General features: G+C 39.1%; 1 protein-coding gene across 1 annotated transcript in view; it reads left to right on the forward strand.

The window, feature by feature from the left end:
• Positions 1-1,041: 1,041 nt before the first annotated feature.
• Rnf185 (ring finger protein 185) overlaps positions 1,042-18,059 on the forward strand; it is a 36,843-nt gene continuing 19,825 nt past the window's right edge. Inside the window, exon 1 of the mRNA XM_076865557.2 lies at positions 1,042-1,150. The gene's annotated coding sequence lies outside the window, so the exon portion shown is untranslated. The remainder of the gene's footprint in view (positions 1,151-18,059) is intronic.

Consider the following 18,059-nt stretch of genomic DNA (forward strand, 5'->3'; position numbering starts at 1 on the left):
GCATTCAAAGCCCTGGGTTCAATATCTAGTATCACAAAGCCACACATAAGAAGTATGTGATTTGATACAATATTTACTGGCAGCTAATCCACAATTCATACATGAATTTTACTACTTGTGTCAATATTGTCCATTATAGTTATTTGACCATATCACCTTAGTCCAGCCCAGGCACACAATTTTGTTGTTGTGCTCTTTAGTCTTCTTTAAACTGAAAAAAAGAAACAGTTCCCCAGCTGTTCTCCACCCTGACAGTTATTTTATAGTTGATCGTAGTCCCTCAGTTTGGATTTGGAGATTTGAACCACACCCTTTTTTTCTTTTTTGGTTCCTGGAGATGGAATCTAGGACCTCACAAATGCTAGACACGTTCTACCCCACTGAACTACACCTCCATCCCCAGGGCCATGCACTTGTAAAAGAAAGACCACTGAAGAGATGTCCTTCTCAGGTCATCTTATGAGGAGGCATAAGATCTCTACTTGACCCCTTACTTTGACAATACTTTCGATAACTTTGATTTGTTTTTTATGCTAGATACATTCCTGTAACACCATTAGTTTTCTTTTATAATCAATAAGTAATTTGTGGGAGACACTGTATTACGCAAACATCTAATTTATCATTCAATTGTGATTTTCTAATAATGTCTATTAGATGGCATTCTCCTAATGGAAAGGTTTATTTTTTTCCCATTTATTCATTTCTGTGTGTCGTAAAAACTTACGGATTACTATTTTATTCAATTAGTTATACTCTATTATTATCACTGTGTATTTTGATCCTGAAATTGCCCTGAATTGACGCTAGTAGCTCTTCTCATTATTATCATGTTTACATTCTGCTGCAACAAGATATCCCAAGCTTATCTGGTACTTCCGGAATCACCTTTTATTCAAGGAGCGACTTCTTGTTCTACCTTACGTTCCTCCACGACCTGTCGGCAGGCGGAACCTTAGAGCTCTGGACGTACCTTTTCCGGTTGCAGCCGGAAGTTCCTCTGAGAGGGGAGGCTCTGGGTCAGGTGACGAGAATTCGCGTAGGAGGGGTCGGAGTTCTAGTCTTGTAGACTGACGAGGCAGTGGGACTCTCGTCCGGGACGTACCCGTAGGCTGGGGCGGCCTCTGCGGCGTTAGCTGCGCGGAGGCAGGTACGTGAAGGGCTGGGGAGGAGACAAGGGAGGTGGGGACCGGGAATCCGGTTCGATATTTTCGGGGCTCACGTACTGAGACACCTGAGCCCAGGGCCTCAAAGACAAACCTGGCCCTGCCCGGAGCCCTCGGTCCCCAGAAGAACAGTCAGGCTGGCGTTGTGGTCTTTCGTCCCATGAGTATAGATTAGGGAAATCGAGGCCTTGAGAAAGAAAAGGGCTCCCCAGAGCTCCGGTTCAGGCAAGGGCTTACCCTGATTTCGTTCCTTTCTCCTGGACGGAACCGCCCCTCTCATATGGTGGTGCATTTAACGAGTTTACCTCGAATAGAGAAACCGAGGGGTGCGGAATGTGTTGAACAGATTTATGGTGAGAGTTAAAAGACATGGGTTCGAGACTTCGCCACCGACCGCAAATTGTGCTTTCCAGGCCAGATCCTTTTTCTTTGCTGAGCCTAGTTTCCTTACTTGTAAAGCGGGGCAGTGCTTCTCAAAATGTTTTTCACACCATCTACTTTGAAATCTCCTGTTTTGCCGGCATTGAAGTGCTGGGCTAAAACCAAACAACTGGTGTGGAATCTGCGTTTAGGACCTAGGAAACCGTGATTTGAGTATTCGCCTTGGAATACTCCAATAATTTTACTTTGAATCTTTCTGATGTTTGAAGCCCAATGATCTTAAGTGTTTTCTGCTATGAATACCAGATATCTTTTCTTCGCTTTGAGGCAGTTTGGGCCCGTTCAGGAACTGAAAAAACTGGAATAGTTAGGCTAGAAAAAAAGAACACTGAAAGGAAAATAACATTTTTAAAACTGAAGGTAAAAAAAAAAAAAGTTATGGAGAAGAGAGCTTCCACTGCATCTTCGGGGTGGAAAGAAGTAGAGCTAGGCTTAATAGGTGGATTCTACAGGAGGACAAGATTTTTGCTTACTAGAAGAACTTAATGGAAAAATCATCAGCGGTGACTAGCGATAGGATGGATTGTTTCCTTGTGGAAGGAGGAATGCAAGTATTAGATGAAGGTCTTTCCGAACTCCAAAGTCTCTGCTTCTAAGTAATTTTACTTTGAATCTTTCTGGTGCTGACTCTGCACTCAGAGAAAATGTGAGATTTCTTTTTCCAACTTTATTTTCTTGACACCTTTATTCCCCCTAGCCTACATCTAGCACCTGATCTATGAAATATCTTCCTGGTTGTGCACCATCCTTTTTAAGGACTTTGGAATGCCCCAACATATGATAGAGGTGCTTGAACTGTTTATGAATAACAAAACAGAATGTCATCCATTGGTTAATAGCTTATTTTCTAAGAACAAATTGGAAATGCCTCTGAAGACTTTGTGACCAGAAGAAACCAGTGAACTCTATATCACAGAATGAAGGGCCTCTTGAATTTGTAGTTCAACCTTCTTTCTGGGACATACATCCCTCTTTAATCCTTTCTTTCTCCAACAGTGTGTATGCAGATGTGAGAGAATTGCTTTTTTAACTCTGTAGGCTAGCTTTCCATACAGCAAATAAAACCCATTCTATGATGGATTAATTTGCCAGTTCATCCTCATTTGTGTGTAATCTACAGATGATGTTTTAGCATGTGTTTAGTTTTCTCATCAAACATCACATTTCCTTATTTTGTGCTTTACGAAACTCCCAAGTAGATCACTTTTACAACACCTGTTAGAATATTTAAGATTATGTTGTCTTATGGAGCAGAAGTTCAAAATTATCACTCAATTCTGCAGACCCCTCTCCTCAAAAAAAAGGTTGGTTTAGCCAAAACTTTATGCCTGTTTTTTTTTTTTTTTTTTAACTTTGTTTGTGTTTCTCAAGGGGGAAAAAAAGTTGTGAAATGCTTACTCAGATGTTATCAGGGTGCTGGGTAAAATGTTCTTAATTTGTTGGGGTTTTTAAAATTTATCAATCCAGGAGTTTCAGGTATTAATGAAATACCTGAATCAATGCTTTAATAAGGCCACTGGTCTGAAGAGATGCCTCTGAAAAAAAGGGTTTGATGGTAAAAATAAGTTTGGGAAAAGCTGCATACTATTCTTAGAACTTCTCAGTGTATAGTACCACATTAAAGGTATTGAGAAGTCTGCAATAAAGGAATGGGCTATATAAGCTCCAACAGGGTGATGCACACCTATAATCCCCAACTACTTGGGAGGCTGAAGCAGGAGAATCTCAAAGTTTGAGGCCAATTTCATAACTTAGTGAGACCCTGTCTCCATAAATAAATAAATAAATAAATAAATAAATAAAAAAGAAGGGCTAGGGGTGTAGCTCAATGGTAAACCACCCCTAGGTTCAATCCCCAGTATCACAAAAAAGGGTGCTTTATAAACTAGGCTAATAACTTGTTTTACTTGTTTAATTTAGTGTTGCCAAGTATATTTGATATGAATTTTTTTTTTACACTAAGACTTAGGTGATTTATTAAGTTTGTTAAGAACTCTGATACAAAGCACAGTAAAAGGCCACAGACCAGTAAATAAAGAATGTGGCTGTTGGCAGTATACTTTACAACCACTGCTACAGCCTATCAACATAACACACTTTTCATCACTTTGAACGAAGGTGTCCGAATAGCCAATAAAAGTTTCACTCACTTCTCTGATTAAAAGGTTTAATAAAGCATTAAATATTTGCTGGTTTAAATATTACCAATCTAAAAAGTATTTTTAAAAAACTTCAGTTAACACAAGATTTATAGAGAAAGTCCCTAGGTTTTGAAGGCAAGGCAGTTGGCTATTTTTTTTTTTTTTTTAAAGAGAGTGAGAGAGGGAGAGAGAGAGAGAATTTTAATATTTATTTTTTAGTTATCGGCGGACACAACATCTTTGTTTGTATGTGGTGCTGAGGATCGAACCCCAGGCCGCATGCATACCAGGCGAGCACGCTACCGCTTGAGCCACATCCCCAGCCCCCTATTTTTTTTTAATTGAAGCACAAATTGGCAAAAATCTAGCTCTACCACTTCTTTTTGCCTGCCCTGTGAGCTAAGAATGGCTCTTACATTTTTAAATGGGGAATAAATCAAAAAGAACAATAATATTTCATGATAGGAAAATCAAATTTCAGGGGCTAGGGTTGTGGCTCAGCGATAGATTGCTTATCTAGCACGTGTGAGGCACTGGGTTCTATCCTCAGCACCACATAAAAAATAAATAAATGTCCAAGTACAACTAAAAAAAGACAAATTTCAGTGTTCAATTTCAGCCACACTCATTTGCATATTGTGTTTGGCTGCTTTAATTCTGTAACTGTGCAGTAGGTAACAAAATGACTATAAGGTCCACAAAGTCTAAAGTATTTACTATATGGCCCTTTACATTAAAATAAAAAAATCTGTCAGCTTCTGACCTGTATCTTGTACATTTTTTAAAATTTTTTATTTTAAAATGATTTTAGTCTGTGAAAATAATTCACAGACTTACTGCGTACCCTCCATCTAACTTCTCCTAATATTAACACTTTACATAAGTATATTAAAATTATCTAAGCAAAAAACTTAATATTGATTAAAACCTACTAACTATATAGACTTTTTCGGGGGGGTAGTGGTACCTGGTATTGAACTCGGGTGCTTTACCACTGTTACTGCTGAGCTATTTATTTTTATTATTTATTTATTTTTGGTACGAGGGATTGAATCCAGGGGCACTGAGCCACATCTCCAGCCCTTTTTAAGTATTTTATTTAGAGACAGGTCTCACTGAGTTGCTTAGGGCCTCTCAAGTTGCTTAGGCTGGGTTTGAACTCACAATCCTCCTGCCCCAGCCTCCTGAGGCACTGGGATTACAGGTGGGCACCACCGCGCCTGGCTTTATTTTTTATTTTCAGATAGGTTCTCACTAAATTTGCCTCAATCTTGAAATCCTCTGCCTCAGTCTCCCAAGTTGCAGGTGCCTGGCTCTAATCTATACATTTTATTAAAATTTTGTCATTTGTCCAATTCTTTTTCTGTCCCAGGATCCAATCTGAGCTCTTGGATAACATTGAGTTATCAAGTCTCCAGTCTGGGGCAATTCCTCAGTCTGTCCTTCAAGACTGTAAACTTTTAAATAGGACTGGCCTAATATTTTGTAGAATGTCTTTCAAACTTTTTTTATATGTAATTCACATACCAGAAAATTCACCACTTTAAAGTGTGTAATTTTGTGGTTTTTAGTATATTCACAAAGTTGTACAGTCATCACTGCTATATGTAAGCAGTCACTCTATTCTCCCCTCTTCCCATCTCTTGGCAACCACTAATCTCCTTTTTGTCTCTGAATTGCCTATTCTGAACATTTAATATAACTAGAATCATACAGTATGTGGCCTTTTGTGTCTGGCATTCTCATAAGCATATTTTCAAGGTTCATCAGTGTGATAGCATGTAATAGTATATCATTCCTTTTTATTACTCAGTAATATTCCACTAGGGGTATAACACAATTTGTTTATCCATAAGTTTGTTCATTAGTTTACTGACACAGATTTTTCTATCTTTTGGTAAGTATGAATAATGCTCCTATGAACATTTGTGTGCAGGTTTTTGTTTGAATGTATTTTCAGTACTCTTAGATAAATACCTAGAAGTGAAAATTGATGGGTCATATGGCAACACTGTGTTTAACTTTTTGAGAAACTGCCAAGCTATTTTCTATAGTGGATGTCCTATTTTATGTGCCTACTAATAATATATGAGAATTCCAATTTCTCTATATCCTCAACACTTGTTATTGCCCATTAAAAAAATATATCCATCCTAGTGGGTATGAAGTGTTTTAATTTGCGTTTCCCTAATGACTGATGATGTTAAATATGTTCATGTGTTTATTGGCATCTGTATATTTTATTTGGAAAAGTCTACTTAAATCCTTTGCCCATTTCTTAATTGGGTTATTTGTCATTATATACAATTTCTATTATAAATAGAATTTGCAAATCCCTTGAAGCCGCTTGAAGTAACTAACTCAGAGTGAGCTGAATGGCAGAATCTGATGCAATACTGGTAGCTCCCTGAGCTGAATGTGGTTGGATTTGGACATGCTGAAGTACAGAGTAAGTTGTCTGTCTGAGACTGCTGATCATGTGGAGCTTGGCACAACCCCAACCACTGCTGATCATGCAGAGTTGGGTGACAGTAGTCAAATGAAAGGGATACTACTTGTGTCCAGAAACTACAGCATCATCCAGGATGTAATAAAACCACTTGGGGATCCTTCCATTTGGAAGCTCCTCTGGTGTTTGCCTCATTATCAGTAGGGAGTAGAGGAGTCTGTGGTTTGTATGGACAGCTGTTCATAACTACAGAAGTTTTAGTGCAACTGTGTTTCTCTTGACCCCACAGTATTTGGCTATAATCAGATCATTCTGGAGATGTACTTTAAAAGAGACACTTCAGTAATTTAAATTGTGAAAATAATATATTCTTATTTTAGATATTTTGGAAAATACTAAAAGCCTCCCTCTCCCCACCTCAAACATCCCTTATTCTATTCATTGTACATAGTAATTTTTTTCCCCAAAGAATGGAGTCTTACTGTGTGGCCCAGGTTGGTCTCAAACTGCTGGGTTTCAAGTGATCCTCCTGCCGTGTTCTCCAGAGTAACTGGCCTAGAGGTATTCACTGTTAACTATCCCCCCCACCCCCATACTGAGGAGCTTTACTGCTGAGCTACATCTCCAGTTCTTTTATCATTTTAAGATGTTTATAGTGGCCCATGCCTGTCATCCCAGCAACTCGGAGGCTGAGGCAGGAGGATCACAAGTTCCAGTCCAGCCTCAGCAATTTAGCAAGACCGTGTCTCGAAACAAAAAATAAAAAGACCTGGGAATGTAGCTCAATAGTAAAGAAAGTGTCCCTGTGTTCAAATTCTAGCACCAAAAGAAGAAAAGAATTACCATCTTAATGATTTTTTTCAGGTTAGTGGTTTTGAGTACTTTCATATTGTTATGGAAACATTATCATTATGTGTCTCCAGACTGTTTTCATTTTGCCAACCCCAAACTCACTACCCACTAAACAATAATTCTCTTTTCCCTCCTCCCCTTGCCTATTGGCAACCATATTAAGGCCTTGCTAAATTGCTGAGGCTGGCTTTGAACTTGCAATCTGATCCTCCTACCTAGGCCTCCTGAGACACTAGGATTATAGGTTTGTGCCACTGCGCCTGAATGTGTCTGATTCTGACAACCCTCAAATACCTCCTATAAGTGGAATTATGTAGTATTTGTCTATTGTGATTGACTTGTTTCATTCAACATACTGTCCTCAATCAAGGTTCATCCATATTGTAGTATATGTTGGAATTTTCTTCCTTTTAAAGGCTGGTTGTGTTCCATTATATGTACATACCACATTTTGGTTATTTATTTATCTGGTAATGTTTCCATGTTGTAGCTGTTGTGAATATTGCTGCTATAAACAAATAGATATTTGAGACCCTGCTTTCGGTTCTTTTTTCAGATACATACCCAGAAATGGAATTATCATATGGTATTTTTTTTTATTTTTAATTTTTGGTAATACTGGAGAGTGAACCCAGGGGCATTCTATCATTGAACTACATCACCAGTTCTTTATTTTTTATTTTGAGACAGGATCTCACTTATTTTTTTTTTTAAGAGAGTGAGGGGAGAGAGAGAGAGAGAGAGAGAGAGAGGGAGAATTTTTAATATTTTATTTTTTTTTAGTTATTGGCGGACACAACATCTTTGTTTTGCATGTGGTGCTGAGGATTGAACCCGGGCCGCACGCATGCCAGGCCAGCACGCTACCGCTTGAGCCACATCCCCAGCCCAGGATCTCACTTATTTGCCAAGGCAGGGCTTGAAGTTATGATCCTCCGGCCTCAGCCTCACAAGTAGCTGGGATTAAAGTCATTCATCACCATGCCTGTCCTGTTTTTAATTTTTTGAGGAATTTCCATATTATTTTCTGCAGCAGGTGCACCATCTTACATTCCCACCAGCAGCCAGTGTGTAAGTGTTCTCTTTCTCCATATTCTTGCCAATACTTGCTTTCTTTTGTTTATTTTATAGTAGCCATCCTAATGTGATAAGGTGGTGTCTCGTAGTTGTGATTTTAATTTCCCTAATGATTCATGATAATGAGTACTTGTTCATGTGCTTATTGGCTGTTTATATATCTTCTTTGGAAAAAATGTCTATTCATATCCTTTGTCCATTTTTTAATTGGATTGTTTTTGTTTGTTGAGTTTTAGGATTTAGTTCTGGTAGTTAGTATGTTCCGGAAGTTAGTCCTTTATCAGATATATGATCCACAAATTTTTCTCCCTTTTTGTGTGTTGCCATTTTACTCTGTCTTGGTGCATAGAATTTTTAAGTTTTCATAAAAACCAATTTGTTTGTTTTTTCTTTTGTTAGATTTACCTTTGGTTTCATATGGATGAAATCATTGCTAGAAATGTGGATTATAAATTAGGACCAAGTGGATTCTCAGTGGTGACCTTCATTGTTGTCCAGTTATTGTAACCCCACGTCTTTATTTTTCAACTCTACAGAAGTGGGTCTGTCTCTTTATTTCATAGGTCAATGGGAACACAGTATTTGAGTGGTCCCCCATGTGGCCTAAGGACACAGAGAGATCTGAAGCAGCACTTCTAGTTATTGACCAAATCTCTGTGTCCTGTGGAAATGGCCGTAGTGACTTCTACTCTGGGCTTAGTCATCAGGTTAATTCCCATGGTAGTCTCTTTTTTTTTTGAGAGAGAGAATTTTTTTTTTAATATTTATTTTTTAGTTTTTGGCGGACACAACATCTTTTGTTTTTGGTATGTGGTGCTGAGGATCGAACGCAGGCCGCACGCATGCCAGGCGAGCGCGCTACTGCTTGAGCTACATCCCCAGCCCCCATGGTAGTCTCTATGACTTCCAGCAGTTCAATATCTATTATCATAGGTACTTTTCAGAAATACCTTGTGATGTAAGCAATAGTGGTGTTTTTAAAGATGGACTTTTCTGGATATGAGATTGGATCCTGGCCAAAGCCCAGAAAAGTTTCTTTTCTTAGCACTATCATCTTTGCCAAGGCACATTACAGAATAAGAAGCTTTTTACAATTAAATTCTGACTTGACTCTAGACTCCTTGAAGTCAAGAAACAGAACCTTGTCTGCTTTGTTTTTATCATTGATCCTAGTAGTTGGCATTCTCTAAATGTTTGTCAAACTGCACTGGCAATAAACACAGTTAATGGCAGTGGCCATTAATGGAAGACACAGCCTGATTTGTGAAAGTTGATATTATAGATTATTCAGAATAGTGTCATTTTGTTTGTATTATTTTTAACCACAGTCAGTCCTCTTTAGGACCTCCTGTTGAAAAGAAAAGTGAAATCATTGTTTTGTCAATATTTACTGGGTGTTATTAAACTCTCAGAAAGTTTTTTTCCCTAATTAGTTAAACCTTATTAACTTAAATTTTTTTTTTTTTTTAATATTCGGCCTTCAGAGTATTTTAGAGGTTATTAGCTCAATCTTGGTTAAAATTTGAATTAATGAGGGCTAGAGTTATAGTTCAGTGGTAGAGCACCTGTCTTGCATGTGTGACGTTTGATCCTCAGCACCAAATAAAAATAAATAAATTAAATAAAGGTATTATGTCCATCTACAACTAAAAAAAATTGAATTAATGATATTTTATAAATATTTGTGAGATTTTATAAAATCAATTAGGTTTCAATGACTTAATGAAAACAAAACAAAACTCTTATTCATAAACGTTTCTTTTTTAAAAAAATATTTATTTTTTAGTTTTAGGTGGACACAATATCTTTATTTCACTTCCATGTGGTACTGAGAATCGAACCCAGTGCCTCACGCATGCTAGGTGAGCACACTACCACTTGAGCCACATCCCCATCCCCATAAACTTTTCTTATAACAAAAGAAAGGCAGGCCAGGCATGGTGGCTCATGCCTGTAATCCCAGCAGTTTGGGAGGCAATTTAGCAAGGCCCTAAGCAAATTAGCAAAACCCTGTCTTAAACTAAAAAAATCTAAAAATGGGCTGAGGAAATCAAAACTACTCTCAAGATTTCATCTCACTCTAGTTAGAATGACAGTTATCAAGAATACAAGCAACAGGGCTGGGGATGTGGCTCAAGCGGTAATGCGCTCGCCTAGCACGCGCGGGGCGCTGGGTTTGATCCTCGGCACCACATAAAAATAAAATAAAGATGTTGTGTCCGCCAAAAACTGAAAAATAAATATTAAAAAATTCTCTCTCTCTTTCTCTCTTTTCTTTCTCTCTCTCTTTAAAAAAAAAAGAATACAAGCAATAATAAGTGTTGATGAGGATGTGGGGGAAAAGGCACACTCACACATTGCTGGTGGGACTGCAAATTGGTGCAACCAATCTGGAAAGTAATATGGAGATTCCTTAAATAACTTGGGATGGAACCACCATTTCACTCAGCTATCCCACTCTTCAGTTTATACCCAAAGGACTTAAAAATAGCATAATATAATGATGCAGCCACATCAATGTTTATAGCAGCACAATTCACAATTGCTAAACTGTGTAACCAACCTAGATGCTCTTCTATAGATGAATGGATAAAGAAACTGATATATATTCACAATGGATATTACTCAGCATTAAAAGAGAATAAAATTTTCTGGTAAATGGATGGAGTTGGAGAATATCAGACTAAGCAAACTAAGCCAATCCCCCCAAAAAACGAAGTCCAAATGTTTTCTCTGATAAGTGGTTGCTAATCCATGATGGAGGGGGCAAGGGATGGGTAGAGGAGCTTTGGATTGGGCAAAGGTGAGGGAAGAATGGGGAGGGGCAAGGGGGCAAGGAAAGGGTACCAAAAAGGGGAAAAAAAGAAGGGCAGGCACAGTTACCACTTTTGGCACATGAAGGACACTGGCTTGGCAAGTGGCAAAGCTGGGTCTCAGGCCAAGTCTTCTACCTCCATATTGCTCCTTCCACTGTGTTTACTAGAAATCCAATTCTCAATTGGGATCTGTCTTTTCTTAGTACAGTATTTCCCCCAGGTATATTGGTTTGAGTTGAAATTGGCAAATTTCTACCATTCATTCACATACATTTTATCAAATGGCTGCTCCCAGGGGTACTGTGCTGCTGGCCCTAGGACATGCTTTCTAGAGTGTACAATAAACAGTTCACTGCATAATTAATCCTCTGTGTAAGTAGTGTTATCCTTTAATATACAGTGGGTCCTAATTTTGGAATAATACCCGAACTGTTTTCTCACTGCAAATTTTTGACTCCCCCCGCCCCATTTGTTTATGAGTTTGGACCATACTTAAAAAAAAAAAAAAAGAAAGAAAAGAAAAGAAAAAGTATTGATGCAGTTACATGTACATTTCTAGTCTGGGGGAAAGAAAACCCCACTGAAGAATGTTTTTCTTGTAGAATACTGATTTTCCATAACTTTGGTTGTCTAGATTGATTTGTATTGAGTTGTACATTCCTAAGTGTTCTTTCTTAGGTATCTGATAGTACAGTATACATTGATGAGGTGCTCCTGAACTGCCTGACCCTGTGCTGACTAAAGCACTTGGAAGCTGGGACAAGGCATGAGGAAACACAATAACAGATCCCTAAGGTCCCATCTATTAAGCACATTGGCTTGGGGTTGGGAAGCTTTGTCTGTGACTGGCTCCGTTGTCATTGGGCAAGTGACCTAACTAGTATGAGCCTTAATTTAACATACAGGGGATGCTAACAATGTTACAGTAATGTTTGCCTCAAGGCAGGCTGTAAAGATGAAATGACATAATTCACTAAAGAACCTAGCTGAGTAGATTAGCTGATGTTATTGGTAATGATAAGAAATGTAACAAGTGCCCCTGATTTTAACATTTTAGTGGAAAGTCTGGCTTCTCTGGATCAAACTAATTATGTCCTATTCTAGATTTCCTCTCAGCACAAATTTATACAGTTCTGATATCTCACCTAATCTGCCTTCAAGGAATAATGCTCATTCAGAAAGGGAAGTTGTAACTCATTCATTCAGCAAAATAACCAAGTCCCAGCTGATTGCTTAGGTCTGTGGGGGAATATAAGGAAGCAGTATTGTTCAGTGAACTGAGAGAGGGAGATCTCGTTAGGGAGGGGGATTAACATTTTTTAAGCACTTCACTGTATGTCTGGAAATTGGCCTCTTGTTTTGTCTTTAATTTGCACAACTGTCTTGTGAGGAAGGTAATGGCCCTATTTTCACAAATAAGTGAGACCAAAGGCTCAGAGAGAAAATAAATTGTCTGAAGCCAGAATACGTGGAAGATCTGAGGTTTGAACTCCAAGCCATCTGAATCCTCTGTGCCATGCTAGTTTTTATAAAGACAAGTTCATTAAAGTCAAGGAGCATTTAAGACATTGGAATGACAAAAGGCAGCCTCTTGGATGACCCTTAAAAGTTTGTGTCAGTAGTGGTCATAATCCCATTTTAGCTTTTTACAGGGTTCCAGAGAATAGGACCAGTGCATCTCCAAGGAAAGAAGCCAATTCTTCTGGACCTGAAAGGCCATTCATATCCTTGGTCCTGTACTTGAAGGCCAAGTCATAGAGGGCTAGCTTAGTGGTCTAAACGCCATTTAGATTCTCAAATTTTAGAGCTGTCTTCTGTGTGTTCTAAGTTCCAATTAACTTACTCAATTCTTCACTCTAACCTTCTGTGAGTATGATGTAGACATTCTTGGAATACACATCTCATCTCTACATATGGTCTAACAGCAACCTAATAAGCAGCATAGACAGGTTCAGGATTCCTGGCAAAAAGCTTCCCTATGAAGAAGCATATACTTACAGGAATGAAACCTGCCAGAGTCATGCCAACTATTTATCACCCAAATTTGTAACCTTCATAACTAAGAATAACATTTCTAGGTGCCTCTGTACACCTTGGTCTAGGAATTCTTAAGAGTTAAAAGAGGGCAGAAAAGGCAGAGAATGAATCCTTACAGTGCTCTAGAACCTGAAAATTGAACACAAGAATGTTACAAAGAGACTTCCTCATGAGGTCAAGTTCCTTGGTTCCTGCAGGGATGTTCAACTCTTGCATTCTCTCACTTGTTCAGTTCCTGTGAGGTAGACCAGGGCAAGTGGACCAAAGGCCAGCTCTGGAAAGGTAATAGGAGTGAAGATGCTGGGTCAGTCAAATACAGGCTCTGCACTCCTAAGGGATCATTAAGTATTGTAAATCGGCTTTCAGTCCAACACCACATTTACCTCTCAGGATGTCTCAAATTGAGGAATGTTTTACAAAACTAAGTGTGATCTTGTTTCTTAAACAAACAGCTGTGTCCTGGATGGATCAAGTGCTGACTGGTCTGAAATCTTAGTAGACTTGTCCTCCACCCCAAGTTTTCCTGACCTTTCTGCAGTCCCTGTGGATTGTAGCAGGTTTTGTATATTCTGAAGGTTGGGACCTGAGGTTATTGTCCCTCTCAAACATTGTGCTGTGCTGGTATGCTCTGTTTTGGGTAGAGTCCATTTCTTCTAGAGCTGGATTTCCGAAAACTGTTCTTCAGAGAATTATCTAGGGTGGAGGGAGGGTTACATTTAAAAAGTAATAGATTCTTAGGCTTGATCCATATCCTATTTAAATCACTGAGAGTCTGGGAACCAGATTTCCTATTGAGGGAGGGGCCTCTTTAGGAAAAATGGTGGTGGGGAAAGGAAGGTGAGTTTAATGGAGCCCCTTGTTAGAATTCTTATATCTTCTTCTTCTTCTTTTTTATATTGGGATTCGAACCAGGGGCGCTTTACAACTGAACTACATCCCCAGCCCTTTTTATTTTGAGATAGGCTTCTGCTTAAGTTGCTTAGAGCCTTGCTGAATTGCTGAGACTGGCTTGAACTTGTGATCCTCCTGCCTCAGTCTCCTGAGCCACTGGGATTACAGGTTTGAGTCACTGTACTTGGCTCCATATGTCTTTTCTAGCTCCGATGCCAGACTCAACTTGTTCTTGCCCTTCTTTGTGACTCCTTCACAGTTGGTATCATCAGACCTGAAATAATGTTGTCAGTAGAAAACTGTTGATTGCATGAATGAATGAGTGATGAATTTGCTCTGTATTTATTTCAAAGCACAGAATTTACAGCATTGTAAAATGAATTTGAGGGAAAACAAAGACTGGGTATTTAGCTTTGTAAAGCTGCATGCTATTTGAATAATATGAGTAAAAAGAGTGCTCATGTTGTGTTAGGAAGTCTGAATTTGGCACTGTATGGTGACCCACCCTTAGGCAAGTCTTCCAGCCACCCTGGCCTGATGTCCTTATCTATAAAACGGGATGAGGATCAGAAGTAATGATAGATGTTAATATGATTTTAAAAAACTAGTAAGTACAGCCAGGTGTAGGGGCACATGCCTGTAATCCCAGCAACTCAGGGGGCTGAGGCAAGAGGATTGCAAATTCAAGACTAGCTTCAGCAACTTAGCAAGGCCCAAAGGACTTAGCAAGACTAACTCAAAATAAAACATAACCACATAGCTCAGTGGTTAAGCGACCCTGGATTCAATTCCCAGTATCAAAACAAAAATCTAGAAAGTGGTTCAAATCTAGAATGAAGAAGGGCCAGGTATGACGGCACATGCCTATAGTCTCAGATCCTTGGAAAAATGAGGCAGGAAGATCACTTGAGAAACCATCCTCAGACCATCCTGAGAAACAGAATCCTGTTTCCCACCCCTCCAAAAAAGTACAGGAACACAAAAATAGTTACAATAAAGTTGTGAGGTGGTCAGGTCAAAGTCTATAGGCCCTATAGGGCCAGGAGAGTTTTAGCAAGAGGGAATCTTAGGTATGCTCAGGATCTATTTCCTTTTTATTCTGTCTTGTTCCTAAGCCAACCAGAGTCCTCTATTCTCTGGACCACTTTCCTAGTCCTGCAGGGCCCATGAGGCTGTGGCCACATTCTTTTGTTCTGTAGTTGCTCATTAGATAGTCATCAGAGGAAGCTACTTATCTCTGCTTTGCCACATTGGTGTGGGGTTCCTGTGAATAAAGTTAGGGAGGAGGTAAAGAGAGGAGGCTCATAGGAGGGGTGTGTACCTCTGGAGCCCAGGATATATTGCAAAGAGGGTTGTGAGCAGCTCACCTGGCAGTTGACCAAAGCCAATCATGCATGCCTATACCCACTCACTAAATATTTCAGTGCCTGCTAGGATGAAGCTCTACGTCCTAGGGAAAGGAACCATGATATCAGTCTACTAAGAATTAGAATGAGAGTGATGTGATCTATCTGGAGTTGGGACATACAAGCCTATCCCAATACCTGGCCTGCTGCAAGGCTGCCACACCCTGCAAACTCTGAGCTTACCAGTGAGTGTCTCCTGATTGGTCCCACCCCAACACCTATCTTGACCCAGGATTTTCCCTTATGCCTCTGTGTAGGAGTATAGACTAGGCAGAACCTTGGGTCCAGAGAGTATTTGGAGGGGGAACCAGGGTAAATGGTATGCCTATGTACCTCCAATAGCAACAGCCTCCTGCCACTTTGGTATGCCCTCCAGGTCACTCTGTTATCTTGATGTGTGCCTCAGTAGTGCAGTAGGTGGTATGATGCCCTAACTTCTCAAGGGAAAAAAGAAATTCAAGTTATCAATAATTTACCCAGGCCAATGGCCAGTCAGTAGTAAAGTTAGGACTTGAACTCAAAGCTTTTTGGGGTGGGAAAACTGGAACATTGAGGGGAAAAATTCTTTCATTTACTGTTAACTCTTGTCTGATTTCAAAATTATTGTAGGTAAAAATGTCAGTTTTATAAACTTGGAGGATTTAGAAAATGTAAGTCATTTCTACCAAGCCCCTATCAATATATAGTCACATCACTAGCTTGGTATATTCTTCCACATTTTAAAAGATATTTGCTAATATTTATATTTATTCTTGTAACAAATGCAGTATTATACATACATTCTATCTTTTTTTTTTTTTTCCGTTGAGGTGTTCTTCCGGGGGTTGAACTCAGGAGCACTTGGCCACTGAGCCACATCCCCAGGCCTGTTTTTTGTATTTTATTTAGAGACAGAATTAGAATGAAACACTGAGTTGTTTAATGCCTCGCTTTTTGCTGAGACTGACTTTGAACTCGCGATCCTCCTGTCTCATCCTCCAGAGCCGTTGGGATTACAGGCATGTGCCACCATGCCAGGCATACATTTTTCTTTTTTAAAAGTTATTATAACTGGGTGCAATGGCACACATCTGTAATCCCAGCAACTCAGAAGGTTTAGGCAGGAGAATCACAATTTTGAGACCAACCTCAGTGGCTTAGTGAGACCCTAAGCAACTTAATGAGACCTTGTCTCAAAATAAAAAGGGCCAGGAATAGCTTCAGCAACTTAGCAAGGCCCAAAGGACTTAGCAAGACTGTCTCAAAATAAAACATAACCACCCAGCTCGGTAGTTAAGCGACCCTGGGTTCAATTCCCAGTACCAAAACAAAAATCTAGAAAGTGGTTCAGATGGTATATAGCTATAACACAGCTCCTTGGGAGGTTGAGGCAGGAGGATCACATGCTCACGGCTAGCCTCATTAACTTAGCAAGACCCTGTCTCAGAATGTTAAAATGTCAAAATAAATGGACTGGGGATTTAGCTCAGTGGTAAAGTGTCCCTAGGGTCACTTGTCATGCGTGCTTTACCACTGAGTTATATCCCTATCCCCCCTCCTTTTAAAAAAAATTATATAAGCAATACTGATGTGCTGGGTGTGGTGGTATACGCCTATAATCCCAGCAGCTAGGGAGTCTGAGACAGAATGATCGAAAGTTCAAAGCCAGCCTCAGCAAAGGCAAGGTGCTAAGCAACTCAGTGAGATCCTGTCTCTAAATAAAATACAAAATAGGGCTGGGGATGTGGCTCAGTGGTTGAGTGCCCCGGGTTCAATCCTCTGTACCAAAAAAAAAAAAAAAAAGTAATTCTTGTTGATTATAATACTTTCAAACAGAATAGCAAGGGCTAGGGTTATGGCTCAGTGGTGGAGTGCTAGCCTAGTACCTGGGAGGCACTGGGTTAGATTTTCAGCACCACATAAAAAGTAAATAAAATAAAGGTATTGTGTCCATCTACAACTTAAAAAAAAAAAAAGACTTGGAATATAAAAATGCAAAGTTTTCTAGTCTTCATAATACCAAAAATAACTGTTGATAGTTTAGGGTGTGCCTTCTAGACATCCTCAAGTATACTTGTGTGTTTATATATATACACACACCCATTTATAAACTTTGTTTTTACACAAGTAAGTTCATAAACACAGTTTTCTGCAGCCTGATCCTTTAAAAAACATTTATTTTGTTATGGAAAAAATATAAATACAAAAATAGACTAATTTAAGTCCCTGTTCATCATCTAGCTCCAACAACCAACTTCTTTGTTTTTCTTTCATCTTTTTTTCCACTTTCATTTTCCCCCTAAAATATTTTTTAACCTTTATTTTATTTATTTGTTTGTATGTGGTTCTGAGGATTGAATCCCGTTCCTCACCTGTGCTAGGTGAGTGCTCTATCACTGAGTTACAACCCAAGTCCCTCCCCCTAAAATATTTTAAAGTAAATACCAAACATCAGTGTTTCATAAATACTTCAGAATGTATCTCTAGGAATTGAGAATTTTTTTGAAAAGTTACATAATATTATAGTCATACCCAACAAAATTAGCAATCATCCTGTCAAGGAAAAAAAAAATTGAACAAATGGAATAGCATTTGTTTGAGACACTGAAAATGGAATCAGGAGGTCATTATTCTTCAGATCTCAGATACTTCTGCAGTGGCAAATACACCCACCTCCAAATTGAGTTGACCTTTGAAACATACAGTGAACTCCTTTCCCCAGACTACCCAGAGGTTAAGATTACACATAATCCCCTTCTAATTTAATAGCTTGACTTATGCCAGCATCAATCATAATTCCTGAC

The sequence above is a fragment of the Callospermophilus lateralis genome, chromosome 1 (assembly GCF_048772815.1).
Source record: "Callospermophilus lateralis isolate mCalLat2 chromosome 1, mCalLat2.hap1, whole genome shotgun sequence".
Classification (NCBI taxonomy): domain Eukaryota; kingdom Metazoa; phylum Chordata; class Mammalia; order Rodentia; family Sciuridae; genus Callospermophilus; species Callospermophilus lateralis.